We start from the raw sequence: 14,568 nt of genomic DNA, 5'->3' as shown, positions 1-14,568 counted from the left end.
TGATTTTGTCATTTTTTAATGCAGAGTAATACTCCATTGTGTATAAATGCCACATTTTTTTTATCCATTCATCTATTGAAGGGCATCTAGGTTGGTTCCACAATCTTGCTATCGTGAATTGTGCTGCTATGAACATCCATGTAGCAGTGTCCCTGTAGCATGCTCTTATTAGGTCTTTAGGGAATAGACTGAGAAGGGGAATAGCTGGGTCAAATGGTGGTTCCATTCCCAGCTTTCCAAGAAATCTCCATACTGCTTTCCAAATTGGCTGCACCAATTTGCAGTCCCACCAACAATGAACAAGTGTACCCTTTTCCCCGCATCCTCTCCAGCACTTGTTGTTGTTGGACTTCATAATGGCTGCCAATCTTACTGGAGTGAGATGGTATCTTAGGGTGGTTTTGATTTGCATTTCTCTGACTGCTAGTGATGGTGAGCATTTTTTCATGTACTTATTGATTGATTGTATGTCCTCCTCTGAGAAGTGTCTGTTCAGGTCCTTGGCCCATTTGTTGATTGGGTTATTTGTTATCTTATTGTCTAATTTTTTGAGTTCTTTGTATACTCTGGATATTAGGGCTCTATCTGAAGTGTGTGGAGTAAAGATTTGTTCCCAGGATGTAGGCTCCCTGTTTATCTCTCTTATTGTTTCTTTTGCTGAAAAAAAACTTTTTAGTTTGAGTAAGTCCCATTTGTTGATTCTAGTTGTTAACTCTTGGGCTATGGGTGTCCTATTGAGGAATTTGGAGCCCAACCCCACAGTATGTAGATCATAGCCAACTTTTTCTTCTATCAGACGCCGTGTCTCTGATTTAATATCGAGCTCCTTGATCCATTTTGAGTTGACTTTTGTGCATGGCGAGAGAAAGGGATTCAGTTTCCTTTTGATGCAAATGGATTTCCAGTTTTCCCAGCACCATTTGTTGAAGATGCTATCCTTCCTCCATTGCATGCTTTTAGCCCCTTTATCAAATATAAGATAGTTGTAGTTTTGTGGATTGGTTACTGTGTCCTCTATTCTGTACCATTGGTCCACCCGCCTGTTTTGGTACCAGTACCATGCTGTTTTTGTTACTATTGCTCTGTAGTATAGTTTGAAGTCTGGTATCGCTATACGGCCTGATTTACACTTCCTGCTTAGCATTGTTTTTGCTATTCTGGGTCTTTTATTATTCCATATGAATTTCATGATTGTTTTATCTATTTCTACAAGAAATGCTGTTGGGATTTTGATTGGCATTGCATTGAACTTACAGAGAACTTTTGGTAATATCGCCATTTTGATGATGTTAGTTCTGCCTATCCATGAACAGGGTATATTTTTCCATCTTCTGAGGTCTTCTTCTATATCTCTCTTTAGGGTTCTGTAGTTTTCATTGTATAAGTCTTTCACCACTTTTGTTAGGTTGATTCCCAAGTATTTTATTTTGGGGGGGGATATTGTGAATGGAGTAGTTGTCCTCATTTCCGTTTCAGAGGATTTGTCGCTGATATACAGGAATGCATTTGATTAATGCGTGTTGATTTTATATCCTGCCATTTGCTGAATTCATTTATTAGCTCTAATAGTTTCTTTGTAGACTCTTTTGGGTCTGCTAGGTATAGAATCATGTCATCTGCAAATAGTGATAATTTAAGTTCTTCTTTTCCAATTTTTATGCCTTTAATTTCTTTCGTCTGTCTAATTGCTCTGGCCAGTGTTTCGAGGACTATGTTGAACAGAAGTGGTGAGAGAGGGCATCCCTGTCTTGTACCAGATCTTAGAGGGAATGCCTTCAATTTTTCACCATTCAGAATGATGCCTAGACTTAATTGACATATATAGAATATACCACCCAACATCAAGTAGTTACACTTTTTTCTCAGCAGCACATGGATCCTTCTCAAAAATAGATCATATATTATGTCACAGGGCAACTCTTAGACAATATAAAGGAGTAGAGATAATACCATGCATCTTATCTGATCATAATGGAATGTAACTGAAAATCAACGATAAAAGAAGGAAGGAAAAATCATGCATCACTTGGAGAATGAACAATAGGTTACTGAATGATCAATGGGTTTTAGAAGACATCAAGGAGGAAATTAAAAACTTCTTAGAGTTAAATGAAAACACAGACACAACATATCGGAATCTATGGGACACATTGAAAGCAGTTCTAAGAGGAAAATTCATTGCTTGGAGTTCATTCCTTAAAAAAAAAAACCAACAAATAAATGATCTCATACTTCATCTCAAAATCCTAGAAAAAGAAGAGCAAAACAACAGCAAAAGAAGTAGAAGGCAAGAAATAATTAAAATCAGAGCTGAAATTAATGAAATTGAAACAAAAGAAACAATTGAAAAAATTGACAAAACTAAAAGTTGGTTCTTTGAAAAAATAAACAAAATCGAGAGACCCTTAGCCATGCTAACGAAGAGAAGAAGAGAGAGAACTCAAATTACTAGTGTACGGGATGAAAAAGGCAATATCACAACAGACACTTCAGAAATACAGAAGATAATCAGAAATTATTTTGAATCCTTATACTCCAATAAAATAGAAGATAGTGAAGGCATAGATAAATTTCTTAAGTCATATGATCTGCCCAGATTGAGTCAGGAGGATATAGACAACCTAAACAGACCAATAACAATAGAGGAAATAGAAGAAACCATCAAAAGACTACCAACTAAGAAAAGCCCAGGACCGGATGGGTATACAGCAGAGTTTTACAAAACCTTTAAAGAGGAACTAACACCAATACTTTTCAAGCTATTTCAGGAAATAGAAAAAGAGGGAGAACTTCCAAATACATTCTACGAGGCCAACATCACCCTGATGCCTAAACCAGACAAAGACACTTCAAAGAAAGAAAACTACAGACCAATATCTCTAATGAACCTAGATGCAAAAATCCTCAATAAAATTCTGGCGAATCGGATTCAAAAACATATCAAAAAAATTATACACCATGATCAAGTAGGATTCATCCCTGGGATGCAAGGCTGGTTCAATATACGGAAATCAATAAATGTTATTCACCACATCAATAGACTTAAAAATAAGAACCATATGATCATCTCGATAGATGCAGAAAAAGCATTCGACAAAGTACAGCATCCCTTTATGTTCAAAACTCTAGAAAAATTAGGGATAACAGGAACTTACCTCAACATTGTAAAAGCAATCTATGATAAGCCACAGGCCAGCATCATTCTGAATGGAGAAAAATTGAAGGCATTCCCTCCAAGGTGGTCTGTTATCATCACCTGACACCAAAGTTCAATAGACTACAGTGTAAACTATTCTTTTAATACCTAGAAAATGAAAAGTTAAAATGATGGGTATTAAATAAAATAATAGCACCTTTAATGTATAAACCAGGTTAGTTAATTATAAAAAATAAGTTTAGCTTCAATAAGATAGCATTTTATATAAATATAAATAATAAATAACATAATAAATATATAATACAATAATAAGTAAAATCCATTATCTCCTCTGCATCTTTGTGTGCTAAGTACAGATGGGAATCTTGTTTCTTTATGTTTTTTTTTCAGATCATGGTTTTGTTTTCAAAATAATAGAAAGATTGTTGTGGTGTTCTTTGATTTAACTCCTCAAAGTTAAATTTACATTTCACTGGAATTATTATGTGAATTAGTTACACAATGTAAAAAAGTGTTGAAGTGTCTACATAGGGTGAAGGGACAATAGAAAAAAGCGCTGCTTATAGCATAGCAGAGAGCAGCCACATATTTTTTACTGGCAAATACATACATACAAAGCAGGCTACTGATGTGCTTCCCCGTAAGAAATCATTAAACCAGCTGAGTTGTGAATGTGATAGGGACAATAGAATGTATGCAAAGCTTTTTATGATGATCTTTAATGATAAATTTAACTTTCATCCTGTCAGGCTCTTCTTTATCTACTATTTTTACTTGGAATTTCTCCCTTGTATAATCCTTGCTATCAAAAGGTTAAATAATATTCATTACATAAGAGACTTCATAACTGATCTGTCACAATATATTTTCTAAACCTTATGTTATAAAAATAGAGAAAATGCATATAAACTCTAGAAACACATGATATTAATTTTTTAGATATATCTTTTCAGGTGGACAGAAAAATATGACCAACAAGAGTACTGTCTAAAAAGACTTCAAAAGTAGGAGCTTTCTAAAGTAGTAAGCCTTCAGAGAGTTTGGGATTTGAGAGGAATTGGTCTTTACAATATGTACAGAAGATTGATTTATAAACATTTGAATAATTGTGGTTTATACATACCAAGAACAGTGCTCTAACCTAAAGCTTCAATTAAAAAAATGAAAATGATATCTTACATTTATATTTGAGAATTATCAGTGATTTTTGTGTGTGTGTGTGTGTGTTTGAGAGAAATTAACATTTTCCTTCACTGAAAGTCAGTGCCATCTCTCTAGATACAGAAAACTTTTTAAAGTTTTTTCATTTAAACTTTATTTTGGCAGATCGCTCATAATGACAGTAATTCAAATACCAACTCTCTTATACATTACATACATATTTTTTGACACCTAATTAATTATATGTGGAAACACTATTCTGGCTAAAGGACACTTAAAGATATATATATATATATATATATATATATATATATATATATATATCACAATGTTCTTTGCTTTTGAAGCGCATAAAAGCTAAAAATAAGAACTGAAAAAAAAATCAGTACTGTAAAAAAGGATACTCAATAATATATGGCAGTATACATATATTGCTCAGATGTGTTACAAGGACTCAGAAGAGAGCTAGATTAATTCTAGCTGGAGGAGGATGATCATGTGAAGAGTAATTTGAGATCTTATTGGAAAAGGTGAATTAAAGAAAGATTGGTATTATGTGAGGACCCCAAACATTAAATTAGATAAAATGTGTATGTGAAGAATTTTATCCAAGTTGATTAAAAGTAAAATTCAGTGAGAAAGAAGAGTGATAGCTATATTGGAGTAGAGCTAAGGAGGGATTAAGAGATTTTGTCAGGTAAGCTATGAATTTCTGGCCTAAGCACTAAGATAGGAAGTTTTAAAATTTAAGAAGATAAAAAATATACTTACATAGCTATTGCTTTGCTATAAAAGGTTTGAAAAACAAACAGATGTTTAAAATGACTTTAAGATTTTAACATCATGTACTAATGCCTGTTTTTTTGCCACTTGTCCTACATCAAAATTCTCTTGATTTATTTGCCACAGGCTCAGGGCTATTGGCAAAGGTGCTGGAAATCATTGACTAGTAACTTACTGCATTATTAAACTCAATCATTTCATTACTATTTAAAAGAAACTTGTAATACTCAGTAGCATTGGGATGGGTTGTCTGCAAAAGGAATTGGAGCATTCTTTCAGCACACTTCAATGTCTGTTGCAAAAAAAATATCCTCAGGATACAGTTCAGGAGTAACTATAAATTGCTATGGAAATTAATTGCCAGTATACTTAAGAAAAAGTTTTAGTATTCCAAAGAGAAACACATGAGTATAACCACTGTAATTGTTCTGTTATAATTTCACTGGGAAATAATTTCACTAGTGTCATTTAATCATCCAACGAGTTCTCTCTTTTAGATGTTACCATACTCCATCTGGAAAGCTCTTTCTAGATTTGATAGTATAACAATCTCAGAATAAGAAAAGAAGTATTTTGTTCCTAAGAAATATAGAACATCTGCATATGCACTCTAAAATATTTTAGTCAATTTTCTATATCATAGCTTCTTAATCTATAGCCTAAAATGATGTTCCTGAATCCTATTTCTTATGATGCATAAATAGAGACCTGTAATAGAAGCTTCAGTAAAAGCAACATATATTTTTCAGAGACTATAGGTCTACTGAATTAATTTTCAAGGCAAACATGACCAAACAAATCAAAACAAACAAACAAAAACAAAAACATTTGCAATATGTTCTATAGTATTTCAAAAATCCATGCATCAAATACAAAATGCACTGAAGAATAATATATATTTAGCATAAATTTAGTTGAAATTCAGCAGAAAATATAAAACATACTTTAGGCATTAGTTTAAGACATTATTTAATCAATAACATTTAGAAAGTATAATATAATTACTATTAACGTAAACTGGCTCCATTTTGTCATCATTTCCTTGGAATAAGGTAATTCCCAATGTCAGCCATCACTTCTATCTCCTTCTGGCTCTCACCTCCGCATACCTATATTTTTGTTTGTTTTTAGTTTTCCCCTATTTTGGACTGATGTTTAAAAAGATTTTTTTTTTTTTTAATTTAGAGCAGTTTTAAGTTCCCAGAAATTTGAAAAAGGTGCAGAGGAATTCCATGTGCACCCTTATCCCTCACATGAAGAGCCTACTCCATTGTGAATATCACCCACCTGGAGTGGTACATCCATTAAAATCAATGAACCTTCATTAAGACATCATTCTTACCCAAAGCAAGTAAATGGCGTTAATGTTTCCTTTATGTGCTGTGTTTTCTATTAGTTTGGACATATTTATAATATTTTGTATCTACCATTGTAGTATTATTCATATTATTTTTGAAGCTTTAAAAATCCTCTCTGCACTACCCATCATCCTTTGCTTCCTTGACTCTTGGTGATCACTGACATGCTTAATACCTTCATACTTTTTGAGTTTTACAGACTGTCATAGAGTTTGAATCACACATATGTAGCTTTTTCACATTAACTTCTTTCATTTAGTAATGTGTAGGATGTTTTTCTTGCCATCTCTTTTTATGGTTATAATTTCTTTTAAGCACTGGATAACATTCTGGATGTTCCATACATATTTTGTCCACTTGCATATTGAAAAACATCTTGGTTGCTTCCAAGATTGGGCAATTGTGACAAAAGTTGCTATAAATATTTTTGTGCAGGTATTTGTGTGGATATACATGTTCAGATTCTTTGCATAAATACCAAGGAAAGTGACTGCTGGATTCCTTGGTAAAAGCATGTATAGCTTTTAAGACGTAACCAAATCTCTTTCAAACTGTTTATACCTTTTTGCATTCCCACCAACAATAAATGAGAATTCCTCTTAGTTCACATTCCTGCCAGCATTTGATGATCTTAGTGTTTTGCATTTTAGCTATCATAATACATATGTAGTTTTGATTGTTTGCATTTCCCTGATGACATTCAATATGGATCATCTTTTTAGATGTGTATGTACCATCTGTATATCTTCTCTGGTGAAGTGTCTGTTAGTCTTTTTCCCCCATTTAAAAAAAAATAGGTTATCTCTTATTTTTGAATTTTAAGAGTTAGTGTCCTTTGTATAGCAGATTTTGTCATTTATGTCCTTCTGAAATGGAAGGCTTCTTCTTCTACCAATAATGACTTTTGCAGAGAAGAGCTCTTTAATTTTAATGAATCTTTATTTCATAGAAATATTATTTGGTGTAATACTTGAAATTGCCAAAACAAAAGTCATCTATATTTTATTAATTTTAATGTCCTAGAAGTTTTATAGTTTTTAAAATTTAATTTCAGTTTGTTATTCATTTGTAGTAAGTACATTTTTGTGAACAGTATAAAGTCTGTGTCAACATAAATTTTGTTATTCCAGCACCATTTCTTGAAAAGACCATTTTTTTGCTATTCATGTGACTTTTGTTCCTTTATCAAAGATTAGTTGACTATAGTTGATGGACTTTTTGTAGTTTCTGGACTTGGAATGCTTTACATTGATCTGTTTGTCTATTTTTTTCGCCAAAACCATCTTCTTCAGATTGTTGTAGCTTCAGAATAAATCTTGTAGTCACACAGTGTCAGTCATCTAACTTTGTTATTTACTTCAATACTATGTTGAGTATTCTGGTCTTTTACTATTCACATAAGCTTTAGAATCAGTTTGTTAGTAATCACATAATAGTAGCTTACCAGGGTTTTATTTGAGATTACATTGGATCTATAAGATGATGTCAGGATTAACTTACACTTTTAACAGTATTGAGTTGTCTTGGGTACAAACATAGAGTACAATTCCATTTAGTTCTGTAATTTCTTTCTGTATAGATCTCACATACTTTTGGCTAGATTTTTGTTTAGTTATTTAATTTCTGAAGGGGATGACTAAATGGTTTGTTTTTACCCTTGGATTCGATTTGTTTATTGCCAATACATAAGAAAGTGATTGATTTTTATATATTTACCTTATATCCTGCAGCTTTCCTATAATTGTGTATTCATTCCTAGAGTTTCTTTGGGTTTGTTTGTTTCTTTTTATTTCTTTTTGGCTTTTCTAAATAGATTATCATATCATGTGTAAACAAACATAGTTTTGTTGTTGTTGTTATTGTTATTACTTTTCCAATCAGTATTCTTGATTATTTCCACTTATTAGTTTGGACTTCCAGTATGTTATAGAAAAGGAGTGATTAAAGGGAATATTCCTGTTTTCTTGATCTTAGTGGAAAAGTTTCAAGCTTCTCACCATTAATCTGATGTTTTTCTAGCTACTATTTATCAAGTTGAGGACTTTCCCCACTATTCCTATTTACTAAATTTTTTATTGTGATTTATATAAGATTTTGTCAAAAATTGTTTTCTACAGCTATCAATATAATAATATGATTTTTCTTTAGTTAGTAATGTGATGGGTTCTATTAATTGATTGTCAAATTTGAACTAAGCTTGGATTCCTAGGACAAATTCCAGGTAGTCATGGTATATAACTCTTTTTATGGTATATAACTCTTTTTTTTAACTTGATAATATTTTCTAGAGAATTTTTGAATGCATGTTCATGAAAAATATTACTATGTGGTTTTCTCTTCAAGTAATTTTTTTTTTACGTTTGTATGAGGGTAATACTGCATTCAAAAAGTGAGATAGGGAACATTTTTTCTACTTCTATTTTTCTGATGAGATTGTAGAGAACTGATAAAACTTATTTCTTAAATTTTTGATAGGATTCATGAGTGACACCATTTGGGCTAGTGCTTTCTGTTTTGGAAATTTATGAATTATTAAATTAATTTTCTTAACACATATAATTCTCATCAGATTGTGTTTTCTTCTTGTGTGTCTTAGAAGATTTTATCTTTCAAGGGAATGACCAATGTAGATTATATTTATAAGCATACAAAGTAGAAATTCAATTAAAAATAGAAAATAGGTATATTTTTAAAGATATACTATAAAGAAATTTATAAATAATCTAAAAATAATCTATATGTATGTTATTGAATATTAATCTTACCAAATACATCAGATATTCTTTTTTTTTTAAAGAGACAGAAAGACAGTTTTTTTTTAAGAGAGAGTGAGAGAGGAGAGAGAGAGAGAATTTTTAATATTTATTTTTTAGTTCTCGGCGGACACAACATCTTTGTTGGTATGTGGTGCTGAGGATCGAACCCGGCCACACGCATGCCAGACGAGCGCGCTACCACTTGAGCCACATCCCCAGCCCTACATCAGATATTCTTTATTTTTTTTCTTGTTCTTGTGGGATTATCCTGGGTACAGAAATTAGGAAAGTTAAAGTAAGTTCATAATTTTAACAAAGTAAGAAGAAAGAAAAGTTATAGGCTCCTAAAAAATATTCAGTGAAAATGTGATTATGGGCAATCAATAGAATATTTATGGCTATTGAAGTTGTGCTTTGAAGTACATACTATTTGAAATAATTTAAACAAAGCTTTAAAATAGTTATCCAATTTAAATATTTGGTTGGTATAAATAAAACTGAATATATGGGTTTGAAACGTCTTAATATATAGGAATTTGTCTTTATAATAGGTGAGATGTGGTCAGAAATATTTCAATTTTAAAATATTGAGGTTAATTTATTTATACTTTATTATTTTATTCCAATCTATGATTTACCTATTTGGCAAATGAATAAAATATCTGTATAATGAATTGAAAAGTTGATGTCTCTTTGAAACATTTTTCTGTGGACAAACTGGTAATTTAGTGAGGTATCAACAAGGAAATATTACACTTTGAAAACTAAAAATTTAAACACAAACAGAAAATCATAGGATATGCCAGAGATAAAAAGAAGGAAAGGGGAAAGGAAAAGGTGAGTTGTGTTTACAGTGTCCTCATGTTTGTGTAAAAGACTTCATAAGACAAAAGCCAGGTCCTCTGACATAAACATATCTTTTGTAATGACATTAAAAGTCATTCTTTTTGCAAGAGATTTCTTGCAACTGACCTTCTCACCGGTACATTCTTGAGACTGCTCTTCAATCTAGAACAATGCAATAAAAAGATATTTCAAAATATTTATTAACTATATTTTCACTGATGTAAGTTCAGTTTAGTTAAAATATTCCTGTCAGTTTTATGGAACTGACAATAATTAAAACAATCCTTTCAAAATGGTTGCTGTGATAATTATAATTAGACATGGCAGCTATCCATTTAATCACATGATTCTTTTGGGACTCATTAACTTTTATTCTTTCTTAATAAACACCATACAATTAATAGGAATATTTTATTGTCAACAGTTTTGTGAGGATTATTCATGACCATTCTATTATAAGGTAACTTTCATAAAAGGATGAAATTAAATTTTACAATTATTTTGTTTACTAATTGTTTTCTTGACTTTCAGTAAAAACATTTCAATAAGTGTTTTTATTTCATTTCAAACCTTTTTTTTTTTTTTAGCAACTACAGTTTGTTTAAAAATAAGATTTGGGGAAGGCTGAAAAATAGAATGATTTTTCTGCCCTAATTATGTTAGTATTTAAGCAAAAGGTACACAAACAGGTATGAAAAACTCCCTTGCCATTAATAAAGCAAATATCTAATATTACTTGTTCACTTCTCAAGCAAGGAAAAGAAATCAGGAGCATCCAGAATATGCATATGGCATTTGTCACAGCTTTCATAGAAATTAGCCATGAAAAATACAAGATGAAATTGTGTTTTGACTATGTACTAAATGAGGAGAAAATAATACCTTTTTACCTGGAAAACAAAAATACAACTCTAGTTATTTGAATGAAAATATTTATAGTATATTTTCATTAACACTTATGCTTAAAGTTACTATGTAATAATAACTTGAATATGTGTCATTTTTTAAACTAACATTTAGGAAACTTTTCCTATACATGACTGAAGGCTTTACAATTGTAAAACTGTATGATTCTGGTAAATTAATATTAACTCTAAACCTAATTACTGGAAAAGTATATTATGTTATCAACTTGCATGGATAAAGCACAGAATACTTAGCAATTTGGCTGACTCAGAAATATATTTTATCAAAGAAGGATAAAAGTCAACATAATTAAAGTCTGCAATATTCCCATCCAGGCTTACATAACATTGACTTTCACAATACATAATTGAATTCTTTTCTTTTTTTTTTAATTGTGAATAACAGATGGAAATTTTATTTTCATCATTTTTTTACATTTGAATCAGATGGGATATAATTTCTCATTTTTCTGAGTGTACAGGTCACAGAATCACATTGGTCATACAATCACGTATATATGCACAGCAATAATAATGCCTATTTTATTCTGCTGTCCTTCCATTCCCCCCTACCCCGCCCCTCCCCTCACTTCTCTCTACGAAATCTAATGTGACCCACTTCTTCTTTTTTTTTTTCCCCTCACATCTTCATACCTGAATTCTGCATAACAAAGGGGGTCTCCTTCCCTCTTCCATGCAATTCCCATTCTCCCTCCCTTTCCCTCCCACCTCTCTTCCCTGTCTAGAGGCAATTTTCTTCTCATGCTCTTCCTCCCTACCCCATTTATATCAGAGAAGACATTCGGCATTTGTTTTTGGGACTGGCTAACTTCACTTAGCATAATCTGCTCTAATGACATCCATTACCCTGCAAATGCCATGATCTTGCTATTTTTTAGTGCTGAGTAATATTCCATTGTGTATAAATGCCACATTTTTTTAATCCAAGGAATGGATCTTTTTTACAAGTGTGATAGGCAGGAAAAATGGTTGCCCTAAAATAACCACAAATCTCTAGAACCTATGAGTATATTACCTTATGTGGCAAAAGAGACTTTGCAGTTGGAACCTTAGTTAAGGACCTTGAGATGGGAGATTATCCTGGATTAGCAGCATGAACTCAACCCAGTCACCTGATTCCTTAAAATCAAAGAGCCTTTCTAACTGTCATTAGAGAGACATGTTATTGCAGAAGAAGGTTTTGATGGGAGAATGGGGCCATTAGTACCAAGGAGTGAGGATACCTTTCTAGAAGCTGGAACAAGATCCTCCAAAGATCCTTCAGAAAGAATCCAACCCTGCCTATAGCTTGGCTTCAGCACAGTGAGACCTTGTTGTACTTCTAACCTACAGAGCTGAAAAATAATTTTTACAGGATTTTTATTTTAACTCATCAAGTTTCTATTAATTTGTTATAGTGTAAATAGAAAATTAATAGAGTTAGTATTCTTGCCTTCTTGGTAATTTTCATTTGCTGACATTTCACACTGTCCCTAATAAGTTGTTTTATTATGGTGGTGGTTTGTCTAATCCTTATGTCTTTGCATATTTTACTACACTGGCTAAGACCCTTGAAGTCGAATAGAAGTCATGAGAGTTGATTTCTATAGCTTATTCTTGACTTCCAAAAATATCTCTGATATTCCTATTAAAAAGTAAATTTGGAAAAAAATATAAATTTGAGAATACACTCCTTATCAAGGTAAGAACATTTCTTTATTGTCTTAGATTTATAAAACATCGTTTTGATTCATTTTAATCATAAGTGATTGTTGAATTTTACCTTTTGTATTTTCACCTTTTGAAAGGATTGTGTGATTTTTTTCTCCTTTTAATCAATTAAGTAATGAATTATAGGTATAAATTTTCTGAGTGACTATAGGGTAGAATCTCTGCCTATAAGCCCATCTATAACTGATTCTTACCTTTAGTGACAAATTCTAACTAATGGTTCAATGACTTAAGAGCTATAGAAGTATTCTCATTTTCTATTTATTCTTGACTAATTATTTTTTCTCTGAATTTGTCCATTTTTTCTAAATTTTCAATCCTTATTAGCATAGTTACCCCTAGCATTCCTGTACCCTTTTCTCTGAAGTTAAAGAACTCTTTTCTGAGGTTATAGCACTCTACCTGAACTTGCAGAGTTCTTTTCAACATCATTATTTTTTTTATTGGTTGTTCACAACATTACAAAGCTCTTGACATATCATATTTCATACATTAGATTGAAGTGGGTTATGAACCCCCAATTTTACCCCAAATGCAGACTGCAGAATCACGTCGGTTATACATCCACAATTTTACATAATGCCCTATTAGTAGTTGTTGTATTCTGCTACCTTTCCTATCCCCTACTATCCCCCCTTCCCTCCCCTCCCATCTTCTCTATCTACCCCATCTACTGTAATTCATTTCTTTCCTTGTTTATTTTCCCATTCCCCTCACAACCTCTTATATGTAATTTTGTATAGCAATGAGTGTCTCCCTTCATTTCCATGCAATTTCACTTTTCTCTCCCTTTACCTCCCATCTCATGTCTCTGTTTAATGTTAATCTTTTCTTCCTGCTCTTCCTCCATGCTCTGTTCATAGTTGCTCTCATTATATCAAAGAAGACATTTGGTATTTGTTTTTTAGGGATTGGCTAGCTTCACTAAGCATAATCTGCTCTAGTGCCATCCATTTCCCTGCAAATTCTATGATTTTGTCATTTTTTATTGCTGCATAGTACTCCATTGTGTATAGATGCCACATTTTTTTTTATCCATTCATCTATTGAAGGGCATCTGGGTTGGTTCCACAGTCTAGCTATTGTGAATTGTGCTGCTATGAACATCGATGTGGCAGTATCCCTGTAGCATGCTCTTTTAAGGTCTTCAGGAAATAGTCTGAGAAGTGAAATAGCAGGGTCAAATGGTGGTTCCATTCCCAGCTTTCCCAGGAATCTCCAAACTCCTTTCCAAATTGGCCGCACCAATTTGCAGTCCCACCAGCAATGTACAAGTGTACCCTTTTCTCCACATCCTCACCAGCACTTGTTGTTTGACTTCATAGTGGCTGCCAATCTTACTGGAGTGAGATGGTATCTTAGGGTGGTTTTGATTTGCATTTCTCTGACTGCTAGAGATGGTGAGCATTTTTTCATGTACTTATTGATTGATTGTATGTCCTCCTCTGAGAAGTGTCTGTTCAGGTCCTTGGCCCATTTGTTGATTGGGTGATTTGTTATCTTATTGTCTAATTTTTTGAGTTCTTTGTATACTCTGGATATTAGGGCTCTATCTGAAGTGTGAGGAGTAAAGATTTGTTCCCAGGATGTAGGCTCCCTATTTACCTCTCTTATTGCTTCTCTTGCTGAGCAAAAACTTTTTAGTTTAAGTAAGTCCAATTTGTTGATTGTTGTTATTAACTCTTGTGCTATGGGTGTCCTATTAAGGAATTTGGAGCCCGACCCCACAATATGTAGATTGGAGACAACTTTTTCTTCTATCAGATGCAGAGTCTCTGATTTGATATCAAGCTCCTTGATCCATTTTGAGTTAACTTTTGTGCATGGCGAGAGAAAGGGATTCAGTTTCATTTTGTTGCATATGGATTTCC

This window comes from Spermophilus citellus, assembly GCF_964194105.1.
Source record: "Spermophilus citellus genome assembly, chromosome: 10".
NCBI classification, from domain to species: domain Eukaryota; kingdom Metazoa; phylum Chordata; class Mammalia; order Rodentia; family Sciuridae; genus Spermophilus; species Spermophilus citellus.
This window is presented reverse-complemented; position numbering follows the sequence as displayed.